This window comes from Microcebus murinus, chromosome 11, assembly GCF_040939455.1.
Source record: "Microcebus murinus isolate Inina chromosome 11, M.murinus_Inina_mat1.0, whole genome shotgun sequence".
NCBI lineage: Eukaryota > Metazoa > Chordata > Mammalia > Primates > Cheirogaleidae > Microcebus > Microcebus murinus.
In genome coordinates, this window is record NC_134114.1 from 58089953 (window position 1) to 58110089 (window position 20137).

General features: G+C 36.7%; 1 protein-coding gene and 1 pseudogene across 5 annotated transcripts in view; one reads left to right on the plus strand and one right to left on the minus strand.

Moving 5' to 3' along the window:
* The first annotated feature begins 12364 nt into the window (after nt 1-12364).
* The window catches only part of ZFYVE16 (zinc finger FYVE-type containing 16), a 52605-nt gene continuing 44832 nt past the window's right edge, over nt 12365-20137 (plus strand). Inside the window, exons 1-2 of one of the 5 annotated variants that reach the window (XM_076008145.1) lie at nt 12760-12928; nt 14129-14197. The gene's annotated coding sequence lies outside the window, so the exon portion shown is untranslated. Of the gene's footprint in view, nt 12656-12759; nt 12929-14128; nt 14198-16193; nt 16321-20137 lie in introns of those variants that run through there. The other 4 variants (XM_012766797.3, XM_012766799.3, XM_076008144.1 and 1 more) reach the window with 4 other exon arrangements.
* LOC142874195 (uncharacterized) lies at nt 15391-15443 on the minus strand (annotated as a pseudogene).

The window sequence follows — 20137 nt, forward strand, 5'->3', positions numbered from 1 at the left end:
ATTACAGGCGTGAGCCACCGCGCCTGGCCAAAGCAGTCTTTATTTGGGAGTTGCAGAGATCATGCAGAGCCCACCCAGGTCCGTGCTATTTAGTGAAATATTACTGTGTTTTGGAACAAGAGAGCTCCTAATGACACCATGGTTCAGAAAGAGTGTGGCAGCAACTGCTATTTCCTCCCAATAACCATTCTTCCATTGGAATTCTCAGCTTGGCACAGGGCTTCTCAAAATAAAGACAATTTCTCCATCTTCCTTGTGATTATATGTGGTCATGAGAGTGAGTTCTTTTGTTGTTGTTGTTGTTGAGACAGAGTCTGGCTCTGTAGCCCAGGCTAGAGTGCTGTGGCGTCAGCCTAGCTCACAGCAACCTCAAACTCCTGGCTCAAGCAATCTTCCTGCCTCAGCCTCCTGAGTAGTTGGGACTACTCAGGCGTGTACCACCACGCCCAGCTAATTTTTCCCCCCCTACTTTTAGTTGCCCATCTATTTTTATTTTTAGTACAGACAGGTCTCACTCTTGCACAGGTTGGTCTCGAACTCCTGACCTTGAGCCCACCTCAGCCTCCCAGAGTGCTAGGATTAGAGGTGTGAGCCACCACGCCCGGCCCATGGGAATGAGTTCTGACCAAAGGATATAAGCAAGAGTGTCCTGTGACAGCTCATGCCTCTTTCCTCCTTCCTGCTGTGGAAGTATGGACATGATTGCTGGAGCTGACATAGCCATCTTGGACCATGAAGTGACCTTTAGAATAGAGGCCACAGATAATAAAGCAAAAAACTAGAAGGATCCAAAGTTTCTCTTGACTTCAGACAAAAAAGTTCTATGGCACCCTTAGATTATCTACATTTGGATATTAATGCAAAAGAAAAATAAGCATGTAGTTTAAGACTCTGATACTCTGGGATCTACTGATGTCTTTTGCCAAATCTAAAACTAACTAATACATAAAAGGATAGCAAGAAAAGTCCATATTGTAATAGATATGATAAGCCATCATTGAAATGAAAACAAATTAAGAGCACTGAAGGAAATTTGATTTAGGAAAAAAATAATAGTGTTAATTCAAGTCCAGGGATCCTGTCCAGGAGTCCTTGATGTTAGGAAGGAAATGGTCAGGAAAATAACCCATAATAAAGAGAAAATGCCATATGATGAAATGTGAAATGTGGTTCCATATTATCCAGTCCCCTTATATATCACTGGTTAACCACAGCAGACACTCTTGCAGTGGCTTAATTCAGGGGTTGGGAACCTTTTCATGCCGGAAGGCCACATTAATTTAGCTGTAATCAAATAAGGCAACATTCAAGGAACTTCAATTAGTTATAAATGTACATTGTTTTGTAAAAATCTAACTACTATGTACTTAATAATTTCAAAAAATGAAAACTATTTGTTAATTTTAAAGTTAACTAACCTTTTAATGACTTTGTTGTGTCTGCTTTTTGTTGGAAAGCATTTGAACATTTGGTTGCAGCATGGAGGTCCACAGTTTCAGTTGATCAGTCATTTGTCACCTGAAGGGCATCTTGATTTAGATGAGGTAGGAGAATGTAGATTCACAGTAATAAGTGGTTGAAGCAAGAAAGCGTTTTTTTCGAACATGTTGCCAAAGGCATGGGCATTCTACTACATTTTCCCGTATTTCAACGGACTCTTTCTTAGCATCAAACAATGACTTTAAAATGTCATCTACTGAGAGCTCAGTCAATTCCATCTGCAGTTCTTTAGGTGCCTTGAAGATATCAACTAGGTGAGTCTGAAACGTTAATTTGAGTGTATTGTCATGATTCTCAAAGTATGTGAACCTTTCGTTAACCTCCAATTAATAGGTCTATAACAGCTGCATATTCTTCAAATGATTCACATATATCATCCTGCTGATCAATGACCTTTGCTAACTGGGAAAATGTTCATCCAAAATTTTCTTTTGAAGAAGAAGGGTTTTGAAAAAAGATAGCTTTTTTCATGGATTTTTTTTTGCCACATATCATCTATAGACTTAGTTTTACCTTGCAAATAAATATTTAAGTCATTTTGATTTAACATGATATCACACAGAAATCGTGCATTCCTATAGAAATCTTCTTTCGATAATTTACATTACTGATTCTGTTCTTCATAAAATTTAACTATCTGTTCTCACAGAGGTACATTTTGGCTAGCACCTATCCCTAATATAGCTAATGCATTTTAGAATTATACTGCAAATCCACACACTGAATACGTCATCTTTCAACTTTAGCATGTCATGAAATTGAAACGCCATGTTGCATTTGCATGAATATAATTAAAAATAGGTATAACTTATTGCAAAAAGTAACTTAAAATATTAGCTTTAGCACAGATATTTTGCTGATGCAAGATACAATAAAAAGAAATGAGAGTATCTGGATCTATTAATACTTTTTAAAAAATCTGTGCAATAAACCCTTCATGTTTTCCTGTCATGGAAGGTGCAAATTTATCAAATTCAATCCAACTTCATGACATTTATCTTGAAAGTTGTTGAAGATATCTTTTCCCCATATTCTGTTCACAAGAGTACTCAAAGCAAGTAACTCTTTGTAGCTAAGAAAATATTCTGTTATGACCTGAATGAAGTAAAACCTACACTGAGTCAGTAGTATCAGTGGATTCATCCAAAGTGATTGAATAATATATATTTTCCACCTGAAGTATTGCATGTTGTTCTGTTAAGTTGAAACCTGATTCATGCTGCCAATCAGATAATGGTTCTCCTTGAAAGAAGTAGTTGTTTGTACTTTGAAATGGTGCTGGGGTCCAAGCATCCTACAACTTCAACAATGCATTTTTTCACAATTTTTACATCACTGAATGGCTTCCCTTTTTTTCCCAAGTATATAAGCTACTTTATAAGTTGCTTCAGTGGCATTAGCTCCAGATCTTACTGCTGCTTGAAAGAATTGTCTTTGCTTTTGCTTTTCACCTTTCAATTTCTTCAATATAACCTTTTGCACCTCTCTCTCTAATTCAAAATATTTGTGGTCCTTATGAGTGCTATAATGCTGATGAGCATTGAATTTCTTTAATATTGATATTTCAGCATCACAAAGCAAGCAAATCATCTTTAGCAGAAACAAGATAATATTGCAATTCTCAATCCTCATTTAAAAATGTTTTTCTCCTTCAGCATTCTCTTGGTCTTCTTTGACATGATGGGCTGTTAAGCAGACAGAATTAAAAAATAGTAACTGTGCAATTATTCACAAAATCCACTTCAAACAGAAGCACAGTGCACTGTTATCAAACGCTGATAACAGACTGGCATACTCGACCCCCATAAACTCCCTCCAACCAGCCTCATGCAGTAGGCACCAATCAGGTAGGGGGAGTTAGAATTAAATCATGAGCATAGCAGCTGTCAATTTAGCCCTATGGCTGACTCATGTTCTAATTATGCTGATCAATCTGGGAGGATTATTTCATTGAAACTTATTTTCTTCTTTGGTATTTTAAATGCACTTATTTTAAAAATAAAATAAAAATATAAAATATGAACAAAGATGTATTAATACAAATAAAAGAATTTGTTCTGTAAGATTTGGCTTCAGTCAGAAGGCTGCACTTAAGGATCTTGAAGGCCACATGTGGCCTTAAGGCAGTAGGTTCCCCACCCCTGCTTTAATTCAAGACAATAAAAGATACACATGATGATTTTTTTCTATTTTGTTCATACTTTCTTTTAACTTGTTTAACTATATATATAATTTAATGATATATGTATATATACTTTAATTTTTAAAAAACTTTTTTTTTTTTTTTAGTGATGGGAGTCTTGCTAATGCTGTCCAGGCTGGATTAGAACTAATTTCTAGGCTCAAGCAATCTCAGCCTCCCTAAGTATGTAGGACTACAGGCATGTGCCACTGTGCCCAGTTAATATACTTTAATTTTGGTTGTAAAAGTGTTAGATCCCAAATGATTCTGGGTTTTTTAAAATATTAAGGCAATTATAAAGTATACAGAAAAGATTCTTTTGGTTATCACTATTTATTCTTCTTGATTTGAAGGTATAAGTCAAATAAATTTTGTATTAAAAATTCTTTTGAACTACCAAATCTGTTACAGAAAGAGCTGATTTAAAAAAAAAGCTGATACAAAAAAGCTGATGAGAGATTTATTATGAGCTCTTATAATAGAGGACAGAATTTTCATTCTATTTACTGTACATACTTTTTATTTATTTATTTTTTGAGACAAGAGTCTCACTGTGTTGCCCTGTGTGGAGTGCCGTGGCATCAGCCTAGCTCACAGCAACCTCAAACTCCTGGGCTCAAGCAATCCTACTGCCTCAGCCTCCCGAGTACCTGGGACTACAGGCATGCACCACCACGCCCAGCTAATTTTTTCTATATATTTTTAGTTGTCCAGCTAATTTCTTTCTATTTTTAGTAGAGATGGGGTCTCGCTCTTACTCAGGCTGGTCTCGAACTCCTGAGCTCAAACGATCCTCCCGCCTCGGCCTCCCAGAGTGCTAGGATTACAGGCATGAGCCACTAGTGCCTGACCAGTACATGCTTTTTAATTGAGATATCATCATTATAAAACTACACATAATGGGCATGAATTTTATTCCACAATGTCAAGATATAAGAAATATCACATTCCCTTATTTCCTAAATCAAATATAGCCTGTTCTGAGGCTGGAGAGAAAATTCAACCAATCCTTTTTGGGACTTCCTTTTCTCCCTTGGTGGGGTCCTGCAACAATCCGGGGTTTCTGTAATGTTAAAATCAAGAGATTCAGCTGGTCCCTTGTTCTCCGTGATTGGTGCCTTTCTCATTGCTCTGTTGACTCCAGAATGCTGTTGTAGAGCCTGGAGCCTATCTCTTGGACACTGACGCTCTAGGTAGGTGCAGAAATAAACCTCTCAATAATCTTCCCACTGACTTCAGGCTGTGACAGCCACAGTCAGGTCAATAGAGGGTCACTGCATGCCTGAGAACTTGGTCTATATCACCCTGTGATGAGTTTCTTGTCTTCTTCCCAGCTGAAGAAAGCTAAAATTCTTTCTTGAGTATAGGTAAGGAAAGGAGATTATAACCCCAGTTCATTTTTTCTCCCAATTATGCACAATATTAAACTTATATAACTCAGAAATGATGTTAACGATGTTTTGAGCTTGTTCTCACAAAATATCATTGTTAAAGTGACTAACAAGTAAAATATTTAATTTCACTTCTCTGATTTGAACTTCAGTTCCCTTTCTGGCTCCAGTGTATATGCTGACAGTGGAATTAGATGACCAACAGTTGGCTCTTCTCTCTACAGATTGCCTGATATTGTGAATTCCATCTTAACACATTTGAGCTCTGGCGAGTTCCCTTGTGCCAGCTTCTAAACATAAAATCAATATATCTGTATACTAATATGACATGCTTATAACTTTGGAATTTTTATAGAGGAATTCACTTATGACAATCATTAAATATATAAAAGTAACTAATAGCTTTGCAAAGTTCTCTTATTGAAATTGTTTTATGACTCAATAGGAAAGTGGGAAAGTAGAAATCTAACATTAGAATTTTAACTAAATTCTAAACTAATCTGACTTAACTAAATCTGTCTTAAATTTAATTATGATTCCTTTGGCCATTTAAATATTTTTTTAGTGTTATGATTTTGGCAATGGATGTGACATGTTTATTACAGTATTAGACGTTTGGATGAAGAATGGTTAAGATGCTAAAATTTGTTTACAAAAATACCAAAATATCTAGAGAACTGGTTTAGTATCATAATATATACAAATGTTTAGTAATAGAGATATATGTATGTATATTTAAATTTACATATATTAACCCCACCACCATGACCATTGGTCTCTCTTGTATCCTTGGGAGGATACAAGAGCGTTAACTCATTGTTTTGAAAATTGTCAAATTGTCAATAAAAGGGTTATTTAACTTCTCTTTCTTGTGTGAACTTTATTTCAGGAAAACTAAATGGTTGTTGAAGGAATTTTTTTCTCTATAAAAGAATTCCAGTCAATGAATAAAGAAGAAATAATAGATTAGAATGTCACTATTTGCAAATCCTAAATCAAAGAATGGATCCAAATAGTGCTTATCAATGGTTGTTAATATCACTGAATGAGAGTCACAGTATCAAGTCTCGCATATGGCTACACCAGCGGGAGATTAGGCTCTGAAGGGTCTCACACTGGTTAGTAAGAATCCAGTCTGGCCAGGCCCAGTGGCTCACATCAGTAATCCCAGCCTTTTGGGAGGCAGAAGCAGGAGAATGGCTTGAGCTCAGGAGTTCAAGGCTGCAGTGAGCTACCATAGTGCCACTGTACTCCAGCCTGGGTGTCAGAGGGAGATTCCAGGAAAGGGAAGGAAAGGGAAGGGGAGGGAAGGGAAGGGAAGGGAAGGGAAGGGGAGGGAGGAAGACAGGGAGGGAGGAAGACAGGGAGGGAAGAAACAATTCATTTCCCTTAATAAGTTACATGACCCTATTCAACCATAAGGGAACCAGGAAGTACACTGTCATCATTATGCCCAGAAGAAAGGAAAAGCAAAAATATTTGGCAAACAATTCTAATGACTTCCTTAGTAAGAGAGTCTGTGGTATAATGTTGAAGATATATCATATTTAAGGCTTGAGAATGACTGTACCTTGTTGCCACCTCTAAGACAGCAAATGGACACAAGTGCTCTTCTACTCCTTTAGGTTATTTGTGCCTTGTGACTCACAGTCATGCAAAATAGTGTATGTAGAGAATGCATAATGAATGTGAGGTATTACGCTGACTTAATTATGAATTCAGCAATACTTTTTAAAAGAAAGGGTTCCATTATTAAAACATTATGTTCTCAGAAAGAAGGGGGATCATTCATAAATTACCACCCAAAGATAATCACAGTTAATATTTTAGTGGATTTCTTTTCATACATTTCTATGAATTTTTTAAAAAATTAGTTCTCATAGCCACCAAAACTGTAACTATTTTTTTCATTAGTGATTGTCTGTTTGTGCTGCTATGACAACATACCTGAGACTGGTAATTTATAAAAAACAGAAATTTGGCCAGGTGTGGTGGCTCACGCTTGTAATCCTAGCACCCTGGGAGGCTGAAGTGGGAAGATCGTTTGAGCTCAGGAGTTTCAGACCAGCCTGAACAAGAGCGAGACCCCATCTTTACTAAAAAAAATAGAAAGACATTAGCTAGACAACTAAAAGTATATATATATATTTATATATATATGTATAAAATTAGCCAGGCATAGTGGTACATGTCTGTAGTTCCAGCAACTGGGGAGGCTGAGGCAGAAGGATTGCTTGAACCCAGGAGTTTGAGGTTGCTATGAGCTGGGCTGACACCATGGCACTCTAGCCATGGGCAACAGAGTAAGACTGTCTCAAAAAAAATAATAAAAAACAGAAATTTTATTTTCTAATAGTTCTGGAGGCTAAGAAATCTATGATCAAGGTGCCAGGAGGCTTCATGTCTGATGAAGGCCTATTCCTTATAGATGGTGCCATTTTGGTGACTTCACGGCAGGTGAAGAGAGCAAACCCAAGCCCTTTTATAAGAGCCCTAATCCCATTCCATGAGGGTATACTCTCATTATTTAATCATGATATTGCTTCAAACAGCTAACCTTGATGGCCACAGACCAGCAGATAATTTTAACAAGGGTCTTACCTTCTTAACAAAATGTCTTAGTCCTTTTCCATGTAATATATGTGTTTTAACATGTTTACATAGCACTTAGATACTAATGGTTAACTAACAGTTTCAGGTCACATTCTGTGTTTGGGGACAATGAATCACTAATTCTAAGAGTGCTCGCTAGTATAAGACCAGCCAAGAAACAAGAAAGAAATGGAAACTTGTAATACTGTAGTTGAGTTTCATTTGCTTCTGGTATTTTCTCCACTCAAGTTACCTAAAGGGAACAGTTTTGGAAGTTTATATTACTGTGGAATTTAAGCCTCTTAAAATCATCAATATTCTGGTTTCCCTTCAAAATAATAAAAACTGTTGATGATTCAAGGAATGACTGGTTAGTCTAGGGAATAAAATGGCCAAACATGTTACAATTGGGATGATTACCTCAAATGCATAAACCATTTAGTTATATCCTGAGCTCTTTATAGGTCAAAGATGATACAAGGAATTTTTCAGCAATTATAACCTAAATTTGTCCAGAGATTCTTTTTCATTAATATTTTGACACTGCATATGATGTGCAGATTTCGTCTTCATTTTAATCAACAAAGGAAATCACAGCAAATTTAATTGAACAAGAATCCACACAAAGATCTTATAACTGTGTCATCTTCTATCAATCTCTCAAATATTTATGTTGGTAAATAAAAGAATGACACAGTGGATTGTGAGCTTCTTCAGGGAAAAACAATGAATTATTCTATTCACCTTTGTAATTCTTTCAGCTCCTAACATAATGCACTGCACAGAGGAAACACCCATAAACAAATAAATGTGAAACAAAGTATAATTTCATTTGTATGTGAAAGGCATTTAAGTGTTTAGTAGTTTGTTTACTTTTTATTCAGTCCAGAAGTCACAAAATAAGACAGCTACATTTCTTGAATTTAATATTGACAAAATAACATGAATTCACAAACATAGCTACATGTTACAAAATAACATGAAGCCTGAACTAACACGGCTACAGTTCTTGAATGTAATATGTTAACAAAATAACATAATCTAATATGTTAGAAAATAACAAAATTGATTTTTTAAAATAATTTTTTAAAATAATTTACCAAACATTTCTTTTTGTTTATTAAGTATATAAGTAGAGAGGAGTTAGACCAGGTTAATTGAATTAACTTTCATTTAATAGAATGGTTAAGGAAATCACCTTAATACAACACAATTTAACTCTAGAAATGTATGCAATTTTACCTCTACTTTCTTTGCCAAGTCAAAAGCACTGCAAGATCTTGAGATGAATGATCAATAGTAAAAACAATGCAATTATGTTCCATAAACAAATATTTGTTGAAATGAACATCAGTTATTTCTTTTTTTAAAGTTGTTGATATAGAAAGTTTATAAGATTTATCAACAAATAAATGTTGCTAGGAATTAATGTATTATTTGTTTCTTTGTCATAGATTTAAAAATGTACTCAGAAAAAAAATTTAGTTATCCAACTAAATTGTTTGTTTTAGAACTTTAGTTTAGTTTCGTTTTAGAACTTTAAGTAAATACAGCTACTGTGTTACATCCAAGAATCTATAGTGATTGTCTTTTGGGTACTACAATTATAACTTTCCTTAAAGAATGGAAAAGCAGCTCTCATAAGAACCAATTCTAAATTATAGCACTTGGTACAAAAGGAGAATAGGCTATTGATAGAGCGTCCTTCAGTTTGCTGTTATGATAAAGGCCTCCATCAGTAAGTGCTACTGTACTTAATAAAGTAGTTATAACAGAAGGGAGAATTCCTGAACTTCAGGTTTTGTTCATAGATGAGCAAAAATACCCATACTGCAGGAACATCTGATTTACTTATTAAATAAGGGTTGAAAAGCAGTTGGTGATCAATAAATGACAACTATTTGTAAAGTATATCTTAGTAATAAATAAGTCATTATGTGTGTGTCTGGTGGAACTAAGTCATAGTGATGAGGCACTGCTCTCTGTCAGGGTACAATTGACCAGAAGTCTGCTCCATAAAAATGGTCATTGTAGATTTCCTCTCTCTAGTTAACTGCTTTGTGTACTGCTTCCCTTATGTAGGAGTTCAAAACCTCGCCTGGAGCTTCTGAACTCATATTTGTGCTTGTGGTCATCAAAGAAAAAGGGAACTGCTTACTAGGAATTGGAAGAAATACATTATTAATAGCTTTAAACCACTCATTGACTAAATCAAGGTTTCTCAACCTTGACACTATTGATATTCTAAGCTGAAAAATTCTTTGTTGTTAGGGGCTGTCCTGTGCTTTGTAGGACATTTAGCTGCATCCCTGGCCTCTTCCTGCTAGACAATACCAGCATTCCTTCAGTTGTGAGAACCAAAAATGTCTCCAAACATTGTCAAATGTTCTCTGGGAGGCAAAATCATCCCACCACTATCAGCATTGAGAGCTACTGGGTTAAATTAGTAGTCATTAATTTAAAGTTTGGTTAGTTGGTTGATTTCATCTCCTTTTTACTACTCCATGGTTGAGAAGTTTTATGGAATCCAAATTAAATACTCTCCTAAGGCATAATTGGGAAAGGTTGCTATACTTATAAAAATCTACCAAAACTCTTGCAATTGGCTTTTGTTAGCTTCAGAACTAGATTCTCATCATTAAAAGATAATCAAAGGCTGTACATTTTATATGGAGAAATATAATACTTCTCCTTTAAAAAAAAATTGCAGGTTTTCAGAAGGCGGCAATCACATGTAGTGCCCTGTGTTTTATTCTTGGTTTAGTAGACTAAAATTTAGTTTCAAAATATATTTGAAGGTAATTGTGCTCCAGGGAACTGATGTGCATTAGCCAAATTCAGAGGATACTGATATAAAAACATGAATATAATCGATCAATTTACAAAAAGAAATACAACCATGAAGAATAACAATATTCATTTATATTGAATGCCCCATTTAAGCACTTTACGTGGATTATCTCATGCAATGTATTAGTTATCGCATCACACTATAGGAGCATCTAAGCTTAGCCAATTTTGGTCACACTGCCAGTAAGTGATGGAACTAGAATGCAAATTCAGGCAGTCTGACTCAAAGACCATATACTCTTAACAACAGGGGTACTGGAGTCTTTTTTAGGTTCACTGATCAACCTATCGTATCTGTTACATCAGAATTTTTTTTCCAGAATAAAAAGGTAATACATATGCATTGTAGAAAATTTAGAATGTCCAGGATAAAAAAAATCTATATTCTAATCAGATACACATGACCACTGTCAACATTTTAATATACTTTCTTTACTCTTTGACACATATTGTATAAGTGTAGCTGACCTTATACTACATAAGCAATGTTAAATATTTTTATTATATTTAAAATGCTTTTCATGAGGTAATTTTCTTGTCATTAAGAATTCTTTGTAAACATAATTTTAATAGTTTTAATCATATGTGTGCAATAATACTATTCTCTTAATGTTGAGTTTATATTTTTGTCCATTTAAAAAATATAAATATTGCCATAGTATCTTTTCATTTAAATCTTTGTCTTCTGTAATATCTCCTTATAATTTTCAAAAGAGAAATTATTGAATTAGATCATGTGAACATTTATAAGGTTCTTGATATCATTTGACAAATAATTTTTCAAAATCTTTGTCCTAATTTATATCCTCACCAGTATATGAGTGTCCACTCTCCTGTCACCAATGGAGTTTATTCACATTTTAAACAAATTGGCTGATTAGATCCATGGGAAATAATATCTCTTTTGTCTTCGTGTTATTATTGAGTTTGAACATTAGTAAAATGTGTAGTAGGCAATTAAATTTCATATTTTGTGAATGGACCATTCATGTGTATACTTTTTCCATTTATCTATGTTTTATTTTTCTATTTCTCTTCTCTTTGTCCTCACACTGTACTACATAATTACTTCTGTCCCCAATATGATTTTGTATACGAGTCTCTTTTACTAGACTGTGGTTCCATAGAGCAGTGGCTCCATTTTATCTGCGAACAATACCTAACACATAATGGGAAAAATGCATACTGTATTTCGTAGAATTATTCTCAGGATTAAATGACATAATGCAAGCAAAGCATCTAATGCATTGTCTGTCACATAGCACAACCTCAATAAATTACTTTAGTCAATCAAAAGTTTCGCTATTGAACTAAAAGCGCACAACTCCACATGGGAGCTTAGGAAAACCAAGATTAGAGATTAAATATCTCTGAAAGATCAGGAACTATAGTTGTAAATTACAGATTTAGGATGTGATCCCTGATTCTCAAATGTTTCAACACAAATCACATGTGACTGGAATACTCTTCTACTATAATTCTTGCAAGTTTTGAAAGATCAGTATGAACTTTGAGCTGTTAAAAACCTTTTGGGAACTGATATTTTCCCCAGTCTGTAAAAATAGCCTGATCCTACCCGGATCTCTTTCCTCATTAAATTTATAGGAAACCTGTGGTAAAATAGCAAAGCTAACGAGCACAGATGTGCATCACGTGACACGTTACGCCTCCATCAGAGAAGTTGGCTGTTGTCTTTAGACAGGGGAGGGAGCTGCTCTAGTGGCCACTGTTAGAAAAGCAGAACTAAATCCAGGAAGGGAAGGGTCGCAGGGAACGGCCAGTCGGCTGGAGGGCTTGGAGCCCAGGATTGGGATGGGAGCTTTTCATCACCGCCGGGCGGGGGAAAGGGGGTGTGTGTGGGAAATCCGGGGTAGTGTTGCAAAACCAGTTTGAAGTAAAAAGTTCGGTTTTCGGGAGGCCAGCAGCGCGGAGAACAGGCCAGGTCCGCCGCCAGGCAGACGGGCTTGCCCAGCGCAGACCCAAGGCGGGGAAGCGGCGTCTAGGTCAGCGAAGGGCAAAGGAAGCCAGACACTGACACCAGTCGCCAACCGATCCCAGCATCTCGTGGGAAACCGAGTCCCGACCCAAGGCCGAACCCTCTGGCGTCCCCGTCACCCTAGAACCTTCTCAGGCACTTCCGGTAAGAAGCCGGCGACCCGGTTCGGACGTCGCGTCGCAGCGCCAAAGCGCCCGGGGCCTGGCGGAGGCCGCGGACGCCGAGGGAGGGGGTCTGTGGGCCGAAGGGAAGCAGCCTCTGCGCCTGCGCCGTCGGCTAGTCCCGGGTAGGCGAGAGGCGGGGAAACCAACCCTGAGCCGGCGTCTCGCACTCCCGGGGCTCCCGCCCGGGGTCGCTCTTCACTCCTCAGCGTGGCGCAGCGTCGGTCCCCAGAGAGCTCTGCAGGGGCGTGGGGAGGTAAGAGCCCCCAGTGACAGGCCGTCTTGGCCTCTCCTCACCGCTCTGCCTTCACAGAGGCGGCGGGGTGGCCGCTCCGGGTCTGGCCCTCCTCTTCCTCTGGGGACCGAGCCTGGGCCCCCTACCCGTTCCTTTTCCGAGCTCCCGGCGCTGGCCGGGGAGCCCTGGCCCTCAAACCTCTTATCCCCACCGGACCGGACCGGTCCAGACCGGGCCGGGAGGGCAATCACGGCAGCTGTTTACCCGGTTCCACCCTCCCGGGTCGCCGGAGTGGCCGGCGCTGCTAGGGGAGCAACCAGGGATCGCCTGTGTCGCCTGAGGAGGGGCTGTGACTGCAGAAGGCGACTGTAGTTCCCCCGCGGTAGCCTCTGCGAGGCGAGGACTCAGTCCCCGCCTACGAGTCTGTGATCGCTGCCGGTGCTCTCGCAATGCCCATTCCCGCACCAATGCACTTTCTTACCATTAGGGACCAAAAGGATGCCGCGGCGTTCTTTCCCACTACCTTTTCTTTGATACCTTTGAGGAAACTCTAGGAGATGACCTTGCTTTTAACTCTTATTTGTTCTAACGTGATTGCAAATCTTATATTCCAGACTATAGGATGTTCTTGTTAATTTGACTTGTATAAAAACTAGCCTAGGGCCGGGCGCGGTGGCTCACGCCTGTAATCCTAGCACTCTGGGAGGCTGAGGCGGGCGGATTGCTCGAGGTCAGGAGTTCAAAACCAGCCTGAGCGAGACCCCGTCTCTACCATAAAAATAGAAAGAAATTAATTGGCCAACTAATATATATATATATATAAAAATCAGCCGGGCATGGTGGCAAATGCCTGTAGTCCCAGCTACTCGGGAGGCTGAGGCAGGAGGATCGCTTGAGCCCAGGAGTTTGAGGTTGCTGTGAGCTAGGCTGACACCACGGCACTCACTCTAGCCTAGGCAACAAAGCGAGACTCTGTCTCAAAAAAAAAAAAAAAAAAAACAAAAACAAAAACTAGCCCATATATTTGATATTAAGTTAATCTTTTTTATTAAAAAAAATAGGCAATTTGTTGATTGAATCAGATTCCTCCATTTAGTCATTTGAGTTTGTCATCTCTGGAGTAAGCAGAAGTTTAGGTGGTTTGATCCAGTAGAACTGTATATAATTTTTCACCTGATTTCTTCCCCTTTTTCTCCCCTGGATGTTAAACTTCATGCTTAGTTAGCAAAAATCTGAAAAACATAATAAAGAATGAGGAAAAATAATCAACCATAATTCCACCATGTGAAGGTAATCAACCACTGTTAATATTTTCACTTTTTTCCTTCAAGTCTTTTTTTCTCCTGTGCATTTTCTTAATTGAGATGAGATTTTATTAATAGTTGGATTGTCTGCTTTCCTTGGCTAAAATCATATTTTAAGCATTTCCCCATATTTTAAAACTTCATAAGCATAACTTTGTGACTTTTTGATTATACAAGTAATACATAAGCAAAGTATTTTTTTGAAACAGTTATATTACAGATGAAGCTAAATTCCCATTTAATTATTATCCCCAATCATAATTTTATGTGATATAATAGTAACACAGTTCCTCTAACATTATGATTGGGGATAATCATACTTAAAGTTATTGAAGACCACAACAGTTTTTGTTTTCTAATGCAGTATACTTAACCATTTTGGAAATGTAAACTCAGAAAGTTTTAAATGTTTTATTTATTTGTTGAAAAATAACATTAAAACTACTATATATTAAATAAAATAATTTTTGAGTGAAACTATTTCTAAAATAAAACTTAAGGAGAAGGGTGGCATTGTTTTACATTTTTGCAAATCACTTTAAAGTCTGGTTTTATAAAGACAGCTGGGTTTTCATATTTGCTCTTCTCCTCAGTTTGGTGTGCTATTTTGTTTAGGTTGATGCATATGAAGAAACTCCAGCTTTGCACAGATATGTTGTTTGAAAAGGGAAGATCCGGCTGGTCCGATGGTAGTGGGTTATCATAACTTATTCACATTAGTGTCACTAAAGTTGGTATTCAACCCCCCACTGCTAAATTTGACTGGCTTTTAAAAAAAAAAAAAAAAAGAAAGAAAAGGGAAGATCCTTCAGGCCCCCTAAAAGGTTCTTAGGGACATCTGGGGGTCCTCAGACCACAGTTTGACAAAGCTGATTTAACCATTCTTGGATTGATGGGCTGTTAGGTTGTTTAAGGTTTCACACTATTACAACCATTGCAACATTGACAGTTTTTTTGTGTTCTTTTATATAAGTGCTAGTGTTTTTCTATAAGGAGGATTGCTATGGCATAGAATACTTTTTTAAAAGTTTGATAAACATTACTTTTGATACCTATGTAATTTTCTATGTAATTTTCTATTGAGCACTAATGTTGGTATTAGGATTGTTTTGACTAATGATTTGGTCAAATGTCTTTGCATGTTTTTAGTTGTTTTGAATTATCTTTTTTTCTTTTTTTGGAGGCAAAAACTAGACACCTGTTAGATAAATTCTAAAAGAGCTGTAACACTGGGATTATTTTCTCAAATTTCTAAAGAGAATTGTTAGATCAAATATTATGACTCTTTTTGAGGGTATTGATACTTTGTCACATTGTTTTCCTGAGAGAGATTGTACCAGTTTGCTTTCTGTCAGCAGTGTCTGAGATGTTTTATTTAAAGTCACATTTACCAACATTTAGTACTTTTATGATTAAGAATGTTTGTTTAGATTTAATAGGCAATAAATGGTATGTGTTCATATTCTCATTGCTTGAATAGTACACTGAATATTTTTATAATCTTACCAGTTGTCTGTTGATATTATTTGCCCATTTATAACCCAAGTGTTTTTCAAACAAATTTTGATCTTTTTATAGTGTAAGGATACTGCTATAATTTTTTTTTAGGAAAAGAACAAAATTATTTTTTTCTGTTTACAGAAGTATACACTTGTTTAAAAAAAGTAAAATAGTATAAACACATAAGGTAGTACTGAAAAGCTTATGTAAACCCATTTGATGTTTGTTTCTCCATATTTTTTTTTAAACTAGGCCTTAGCTAATACTATTTTTTTACATCCTATTTGTAAAAATAGGTTTATGCTGTGTAGAAAATTTTGCGATTTGATTTTCTTTCATTTAACATTATATATTGGTTGTTTTTCTATAGAAATACATAAAATTCTGGGCAAAGTTTTATCCAGTGTTATTTTAGGAACATGAATTGTTATCTTTAGTTATCTAATGGCAGGCTCTTGTCCTCTTCTATATTCCCTTCATAGGTGATCTCATCCATTAACAGCGGTGTGTTGCCAATTCTCAAATCTTTATCTATCTCAGACTTCTCTCTGCATTCCAGATTCTTATATTCAACTGCCTATTGGATATCTCTCCCAGGATGTTCTCAAGGTACTTCAAATAGTCCAAAAGTGAATTCATGTCTTTCCTTAAACCTGCTCCTCTTTGTATTTCTTGTCATGGTCAGTAATACTACCATCTGCCAAGTTACCCATAATGGAAACCTGGTAATAATCCTAGCTTTCCCCTTTGCTTTTTCACTCTCCAAAGGTTCTCATTCTTTAGCCATTTTTATATCTATTTCCTTTTCATCTCCATTGTATTGTCTCAGCTTGGGCCCTCATCATCTCTCACCTTAACCATTTTAGGAGTCTCCTTACTATTGGTTTTGTTGGTTTTCTGATTAATCTTCCATGTTTCTGCCAGTTTTTTTTTAAATCATGAAGGTATTTTTTTTTTTTTTTTTGAGACAGAGTCTCGCTTTGTTGCCCAGGCTAGAGTGAGTGCCATGGCGTCAGCCTAGCTCACAGCAACCTCAAACTCCTGGCTCAAGGAATCCTCCTGCCTCAGCCTCCCAAGTAGCTGGGACTACAGGCATTCGCCACCATGCCCGGCTAATTTTTTGTATATATTAGTTGGCCAGTTAATTTCTTTCTATTTATAGTAGAGACGGGGTCTCGCTCTTGCTCAGGCTGGTTTCGAACTCCTGACCTTGAGCAATCCACCCGCCTCGGCCTCCCAGAGAGCTAGGATTACAGGCGTGAGCCACCGCGCCCGGCATGAAGGTATTTTTAAAAACTTTTATTGTAAAGCAAATATTGTAAAGATTTGTTTGTAAATCTAAGAGTACATAAATAGCCAAGTGAGTCAAAATACTACCTACAACAAGTTATCCTATGTGTACATGAGTAAACTTCTTTAGAACAGGTACTTTATCTTACATTTCTATTACGTTTTCTACTGAACGTGGTAGATTGCTGGCACAAAAAGTACATCTTGACTGACTGAAATGGGAAATGTATGCAGCTTAATAAGATTTTACATTAAAAGGTTTCAGTATACAGTACATTATCATACCTTTTACCAATTATTGGATTATATTATTATTATCCTACCTTATTTGTGTCTTTCTAAGCACCTTAAATAACATAATGCTTAGTAGGGCATTGCTTTACAGATATGTTTTGTAAATAGATGTTATTTAATGAATTTCATAGTTTATTTTGTAAAAATTCTCTGGCTTTTGTTAATGAGAAACTAGTTTTAGACTTTTCAGTTCCTGTGCTTTATTTTTTAAGTACATGCTGTACTCAGAGTTCCTTTAATTTAATATCATTGTTTATCAAAGGAATACCTGCACATAACGAGTCAAATAGTACAAGGTTTAGAATGAAAAACAATAATCCTCTGCCCCAGTTCTTCTCACCCTTGAATAACACTCTCAGGAAGCAACCATCCTTAATCAGCATTTCCTGTCTGAATCACTGAATACGGAAAATAATTGAGCAACTATTTTCTCAGGTTTTTTAAGGATGGATGGTACATAACTTATTAATAGTAACATACTAAATGCATAAGAGAGAAGTTAATTTATCTCATAAATTGGATGCCTTAGGGCATTAAGGAGTAATTCTCTTACTGAACCCTTATTGAGAAAGGCTCCTCCGGAGTTAGTGACTTCAACTCTTTTTCACCTCCAGTTTTTTAAATAACATGTTTAGATACACAGCTATATCTCCACTCGCACCCTACCCCAATTTTAGGTATCATTTACCAGTTTCCTATTATAGAAAATGGGAATTTTGGTTTGTTGCACCAACTCCTACCTTTAAAGACTGCACTGCCTTTCTCTTCCTCTCCATTCTATATTCTCAAATAAGTTATATGTTAACTTTTAATTATTAACTGTTTATATTGTTTTAACTGTATAAATATTGTATGCACCTGAGCCAGTTAAGTGTGGTATTATTCCCTTTTTTATATAATTTTTTGTTTTTCCTACTGTTAATAATTGTATATATACCATTCATATATCTTTATAAATACATTTTATATCTTTTTAATGTATCTTTTGTATTGTTTATTTGATCTATTAACCCTTCAGACAAGATACAGCAGTCTCCTCTTAGTAAATTCGGTTATATTTGATAATCTGTTTTGCAACATCTTCCTATGATGATCAGTTACCCTGCTTCCATCTTGATGGGATGCTCTCTGGGCCTGTTGCACAGCTCTTTTCCTCAACTGTCCTTTTATAATCACTGTGAATTCCATTCATCTCTCTCCTGTGTTGGATATCCTATTTCCTGGATTTCAGGTTTTTCTTTTTCTTGGTGCCTCCCTCATGTTGGTAGAGCGTATCTTTCAGTAGCTTCCTGAGAAAGACTGAATGGAAGGCAAATTTTGGGGGTTCTTACATGTCTAGACTTTTTTTATTCAACCCTCACATTTCATTGATAGCTAAGTATAGAATTCTAGGTTGTAAATCATTTACTTTTAGAATTTTGGAAGCATGACTCCATTGTTTTGTATTAAAGTTTCTGTTGCTATTGAGAAGTCTAACGTAGATATAATAACTAGTTCTTTGATTGTGACCTGTTATTTCTCTCTGGAAGTATTTATATTTATTCAACAAGTATGTGTTGAGCACCTTTTATGTGCCACGCACTGGTCAAGACACTTTTTTTTTTTTTTTTTTTGAGACAGAGTCTCGCTTTGTTGTCCAGGCTAGAGTGAGTGCCGTGGCATCAGCCTAGCTCACAGCAACCTCACACTCCTGGGCTCCAGTGATCCTTCTGCCTCAGCCTCCCGAGTAGCTGGGACTACAGGCATGCGCCACCATGCCCGGCTAATTTTTTATATACATATCAGTTGGCCAATTAATTTCTTTCTATTTATAGTAGAGACGGGGTCTTGCTCTTGCTCAGGCTGGTTTTGAACTCCTGACCTTGAGCAATCCGCCCACCTCGGCCTCCCAGAGAGCTAGGATTACAGGCATGAGCCACCGCGCCCAGCCTAAGACACTTTGAATATATGAATGAACAAAAATATCCTATCCTTATGGAGCTTAAATTCAGAGAAGGGGGAATTGTTACAGATGATAAACAACCAATGTAATAAATAAATTATACAAAATGTTAGAAGGTTGTAAAGTAAATAAGTACTTTAGAAAAGAGAAAAGAAAGCAGAATAGGGTGGGGAAGTCAGTAGTGAAGTTTTAGATTTACAGAATTATTGCAGGTAATAGAGTTTCTACATACCTCACAGCCAATTTATTATTAACCATATTATTTAATATGGTACATTTGTTAATGATTAGTGAACCAATATTGATACATGATTATTAACTAAAGTCCATACTCTATTCACACTTTCTCACTTTTCCCTAAAATGCCTTTTCTATTACAGGATCCCATCCAGGATACCATATTACATTGAGAAGTCATGTCTCCTTAGGTACCTCTTGGTCGTGACAGTTTCTTAAACATTTCTTGTTTTTCATGCCCTTGACAGTTTTGAGGTTTACTGGTCAGATATTTTGTAGAATGTCAATTGGGATTTGTCTCATGTTTTTCTCATAATTAGATTGGGATAATATGTTTTAGGGAGGAAGACAAGAGAGATAAAGTGCCTCTTTCATCATATCATGTCAAGCATACATGCTATCCACATGATTTATCACTTTTGATGTTAACTTTGATCACCTGGCTTGAGGTAGTGTTTGGTAGGTTTCTCCATTGTAAAGTTATTTTCTTTTTTTCTCCCTTCTGTACTCTTTAGAAGAAAGTCACTATGTATAGTGCACACTTAAGGAGTGGGGAGTTCCACTTCCTTGAGAGCAAATAATTGTCTTAAATTATTTGGAATTATTTTTGCAAGGGAAATTTGTTGCCTTCCCAAATTTTACTTATTCAGTCATTTATTTGTG